Source organism: Peromyscus californicus, unplaced genomic scaffold, assembly GCF_007827085.1.
Source record: "Peromyscus californicus insignis strain IS unplaced genomic scaffold, ASM782708v3 Scaffold_12__1_contigs__length_115047231, whole genome shotgun sequence".
NCBI classification, from domain to species: Eukaryota; Metazoa; Chordata; class Mammalia; order Rodentia; family Cricetidae; genus Peromyscus; species Peromyscus californicus.
Genome location: NW_026294413.1, coordinates 30,402,507 through 30,408,506, shown reverse-complemented (window position 1 = coordinate 30,408,506; position 6,000 = coordinate 30,402,507).

The following is a 6,000-nucleotide window of genomic DNA, read 5'->3' as shown; positions in this document are numbered from 1 at the left end:
TACAGCCAGCATGGAGACACATTCCTTTAATCTCAATACCAAACATAGAGACCTAGAGGTCTGTATAGACAGGCAGTGACGAGAAGGTCATGTGGTTGGGTTTACAACCAATAAGAAGGCAGAACAGAAAGTCAATAAAAAGACAGACACACAGGATGTAGACCTCTTTCTCAGGGGAAGGACAGCAGCAGCATCGCGGGGTAAGAAGGCGGTTTTAGGATCAGCTCTTAGCTACTGCTCTGACCTCTTGGGCTTTTAACTCTGTATTTGGCTCTGTGTTTCTTATTTAATAAGACCGCTACATCTACAAATTTCGAGTGAGGTATTCCAGACCCAGAAAGGGAAAAATGATATGCATTCTTATATATGGATATTAGGTGTTAAGTCAATGATAACCATCCTATAATCCATAGAACCACAAAGCTTATTTACAGAGTAAGAGACTAGGAGAGACAGATAGATCTCTACAGGAAAAGAAAATAGATAATTATAAATGGCTCGGTAGTAGGGGCTGGAATCATAAGATCAAGTGGGGAGAAGGAGGGGAGTTGGGGGTGATGGAGGTTATATGGGGAGAGACAGCTAAAATTAAGTGCCATTTGAGGTATCATATATAAATCTAATATAGTACAAGCTTCATAAACTACATAGAGCCTTGAAGGTAATTTAAATGGAACAACCAGATAATGAAGGAGACAGAGGCCCATCTGGACATCTCTTTCATGAAATGATGCTTCCAGTTCTTGTAATTGGTTATATCTAGCTGAACTGTTGGCTAAACCCATGCAGGCTGTTGTGAAAACTAAAGGTTGTTCACCACAAATTGACTGCAAGACTCTACTGCTGAAGACAACACCTATGCAACTCATTGGACATGGAGAAATCTACCTGATTCCTACATAGATTTTTCACTCCTCCATTCTAGCATCTTAGGTACAGGAAGGTACAATGCATGCTACCAAAAAATAAATGTAAACACTAAACTAGTCACAAACCCTTGAATCTATGATGGTGTTTTGCCTGAAAGGATATGCTAAAGCAATGGTGGCACAAATCTTGTGGAGTAACCAACCAATATCTGATTTGACTTAAGACCCACTTCAGGAAATGTCTCCCATACAAAACACTCCAGAGATGGCTACAAACCTGAGTCTAGATAGTCCAGAGACCAACGGTTAAAAAAAAAAAAATATTACTGTTGTAAAAAAAAGTAAGAGAAAAGAAAAAATTGTTGCAATAAAACAACTCATAATGATATGCTGTTATACTCATAGATTGGTATCATGCTCAGCCATAATCAGCAAAGCTTCCTCCCACAGCAGATGGGAACAAATACAGAGACCCACAGTCACATACTAACATATTATGCAGAAAGTCAGAGACCTTGAAACACTCAGCCCTGAGAGGGATGTATCCCTCAAAATCTCTCCTCTCAGTATTCAGGGACCCCTGTGGAAAAAGGGACAGAAAGTGGAAGAGGCACAGGGGATGGAGGACACCAAAAAATACAAGACCCTCTAAATCAACATGATTAAAGCTCATATGCATTCAAAGAGACTGAGGCAGCATGCACGGGAACTGCACAGGTCTGTCCCAAGTCTTCTGTATATAGATTATGGCTTCTAGGTTATTGTTTTTATGTGATTCATTAGTGTACAAACCAGTAGGTCTCTGTTTCTTATGCCTTCTCATGGGCTCTTTTCCTTGTGTATGTTTGTTTTGTCTCCTTCTGATGTATTAGGGTTTTTCAAATCATATTATATTGTATCAATTATATTATATCATTATCCCTTAGAAGCCTAGCTGTTTACTAAGGAGAGATGGAAAAGGAGTGGATCTGGATGGAGTGGGAGGTAGGAAGTAACTAGGAGGAGTAGAGGGAGGGGAAGCCTCCCTTTATTATGAGATATATTAGGATATATGATGTGAGATAAACTTTATTTTTAATAAAAGGGGAAAAAGAATAAAAGAAAAAATTCAGATTGTTTCTCATTGCTCCTGAGGCAAATTTACATGAACATTTGGGTTTACTGTCTTTGAAAATTTTGTCTTAAATCTTGTTAAGTCAAATGTAACATGGATCTTAAAAGGTCTTATTAATAAACACAAACCCGGAGCCAGGTAATGCAGAAATATCAGAGAAACAGAGCAAGCCATAGCCAACCTCACCTTGCCAATTTCTCAACTGATCTTGTTTCCTCAGACTGAAAACCTGAGTCCTCATCTGAATGGATCTCAGCTGAACTGCTACTAAAAGCTTAAAAGCCTAAAAAGCCTCTAGTTCCTGGTCCTTATGCCTTATATACTTTTCTGCTTCCTGCTATCACTTCCTGGGATTAAAGGCATGTGTCAACATGGCTGGCTGTTTCCAGTGTGGCTTTGAACTCACAGAGATCCAGATGGATCTCTGCCTCTGGAATGCTAGAATTAAAGGTGTGTGTGTAACCATTTTCTGGCCTTTCTGTCTATCTAGTGACTGTTCTGTTCTCTGACCCCAGATAAGTTTATTAAGGTGCACAATATATTGGGGGACACAATATCACAAGAGTCAGATATCTGAATGGTGTTTCACTGGGCTAGAAAAGGGCATTAGTTGGTCAACACGTGTTCTGGAAGATCTAGGTGATACGTGTATTAACTTGTATTTCCCTGGGTTTAAAGGCGGATTTCTGTCCCTAGACTGATGGGCTCCTTCTGGGAAGCATTCATTTCCACAGACATGACTGCTGCTTTGACTCTTGCTTTGGGCTTTTGTTGCGTTTGAATATAGTTCCCTTGTTGCACTGAAATGTTTTGTGTTTGAGTGTTGAATGTTGCCTCCTGTAACTGACCACTTTGCCCTTAGCTGGTGGCTACATTTTAGGATGTTGTGAGAACATTAGGAGATGGAGCCTCACTGGAGGAAATGTTTCACTGGGAGACAAGTCTTAAGGCTTTATAACCCAGCTCCACTTGCTGTCTGTTTCTGTTTCCTGACCATGGAGTCATGATAATCACCTCATAGTTCTGGGGTCATACCTTCCTCTCTGTGGGGAATTTATTGCCTAAAACTATAAGCCAAAATAACCTTAAAGATGAGGAGATAAGGGCATCTCCTACTATAAATATGTCAAATCCTCAGCAGAAGGGATGGTCTCCAAACACTGTGGACTGTTGTCATTGTTTCAAGGAAAGGGCTATATTCCAGGCTTTGAACCCTGCCAGTGAGGAATATTTAGACTAATTTTTTTAAAGACTTGTAGCACTATCCTTTTTCTATTTTTAATCCTAAACAGTATGTATAGTTTTTATGGAGAAAGTCTATCTTTCATCTTTACAAGTTTAATATGTTCATTGTAATGTGTTCTGTCATTCTTATAGTATATGTACAGAACACATTATTCATAGTGGATATAATGCATTTGTCTAAGGGATTATTTCCGAGCACATTTCTCTTGGCTAATATTTTCCTTCATTGTCGTATTTTTTTCACACCATCTTGTAATTTGACATTAACTAGTACAATGAAATCTGAGTTTTACTGTTGAGAGTTTTGCTGCTGTTGTTGCATACCTTAAAACATTGGGCTTTTCTCTGAGACACGCTTTCTTGTGAATAGTGTCTTTCTTATTGTGCTTCAATATTTTTTGTTGTGTTTTGTTTTGTTTTGAAGACATCCTGACCAAAGGTTCCCCTCCCTCTCCCAATCCTCCCTGGATCAAATCATAAATAATTAGCATATGATTCAAATCAACAGATGAAAGGTAAGAAAAGGTTAAGGCCAGAAAAGGTACCCAGCAAGGAAAGAGAGTATTCTCAAACATAGCCATAGCCTCTTAGAAAAATGAAATGTTCTGAGAGACTAGCTGTTTTCATGATCTGTATCCCAGACTATACATTGCATTTTATTAAAAATAAAAGCAATAACAAAAAAAAGGTAAGTCAGTGGGCAAAAACAAATGGAAGTGGTATCTTGGCAGCAAGCAAGGACTTGATGTGTGATATGAAAGAGGGATAAAATTATTTTCTCCTCTATTTATTCTTCACTCATAATCTACATGTGACCACAGTTTACTCTTCCTCCACTCCTCCCCTTTCCTCCCCCCAGATACACTCTTCTTTCATTTTCCTTCAGAAAAGATCAGATCTTCCAGGGATATCATCCAAACACAGCATGGCAGGATACAAAAAGACTAGGCACAACCCTAATATCAAAGCTTGAAGAGGCAACAACCTAGGAGGAAGAAATAGATCCCAAGGGCAGGTGAAAGAGTCAGAGACACCCCCCCCATTGCCACTGTTGGAAGTCCCACAAAAACAAAAAGCTAACAACTATAACACATGTGAAGATAACCCATCATAGTACAGGCTCCACTATGGCTGCTTTCAGGCTCTGTGAGCCCCTATAAGCCCTGCTTAACTGATTCTGTTGGGTACATTCTCCTGGTGTCCTTGACCCTAATGGGGTCAATTCTTCCCCAATTTTTCCTCCACTTCTGTGGGATTCTCAGAGCTCCAAATGGAGGGACCCAATGGAAAGCTCCACTGTCGGCTTTCTCTCTACTTAATGTTTAGCTGCGGGTCTCGGCATCTTCTCCCATCAGCTGCCAGAGGGAGCTTCTCTGATGACAATTAGGCTAGGCATAGATATATAAGTAGTATGGCAGAATAACATTAAAAATCATTTTATTTTGTTTTATTTTTCTCTATTGAAGGTCTTTTGGCTGTCTAGCCTCTGAGTCATGGTCATCCAGGTATGGTTGGAAATAGGTTTCCTTTAGTGGCTTGGAACTCAAATTAGACCAATCATTACTTGGCCACTGCCACAAGTTCTGCACCTTCATAACCCCAGCACATCTTTGTAGGCAGTAAAGATTGTAGGTTCATGGTTTTTTTTTTTTTTAACCCCAGCACATCTTTGTAGGCAGTAAAGATTGTAGGTTCATGTTTTTTTTTTTTTTTTTTTTTGTGGCTGGATTGGTGTCCCAGTCCCACCACTGAAAGCCTGACCTAGTTACAAAAAATGGCTGATTCAGGACCCTTATCCTACATTACTAAGAGTACTCGCTAGGATTATCCTTGTACTAGGTTTCAACATTGCCCTCCCCAGATGTCCTCCAGTTCTCGTTGTTTCTCCCAATATTTTGTCTCTCTGTCTCTCCTGCTCTCTTATTCTCTCCTGTTCCCAATCCTACCAGTCCCCAATGAACCCACTTCCCAGGGAGAGCCATGGATTCCCCTGAGAGCCCCCCTTATTACTTACTTAGCCTGGTTCTGTGAATTATAGCATGATTACCATTTACTTAACAACTAATATCCACTTATGTGAGTACATACCATATTTGTCTTTCTGGGTCTGGGTTACCTCACTCAGGATGGCTTTTTCTACTCTCATCAATTTGCCTGAAAATTTCATGATGTCATTTTTTTAACAACTGAGTTATCCTCCATTGTGTAAATGTGTCATGTTTTCTTCATCCACTCTTCTGTTGAGGGACATCTAGTATATTTCCAGATTCTGTCATCTGTGAATAATACCACTATGAATATAGTGGAGCAAGCGTCTTTGTGGTAGTATGGAGCATACTTTGGTATATGACCAAGAGCGGTACAGCTGGATCTTGAGGTAGTTCTATTCCCAGTTTTCTGAGGAACCACCGGACTGATTTCCACAGTGGTTGTACAAGTTTGCACTCGCACAAGCAATGGAGTAGTTTTCCTTTTGTTTCAAGTCCTTGCCAGCATGAGCTGTCACTTTTGTTATTGATCTTATTCAAACACAGACATTAAGATTTTTAAGGTTGGAGTAAGTCTATCATTAAACTACTGATTTATCGTTCCTCCTGGTGAATATTCTTCCCAAAGTCATGGATAGAATGAGCTGTCCCTGTCTAGGTGTGGTAAAATCATCCTTCCTTCCCCTGTATGAGCTCTAAAATATTCCAGTCCATCTGGCCTTTCAGTGTTTGTGAACAAATTCACAAAATGCTGACAACTTAGATGAAAGCTTCAGGTACATGT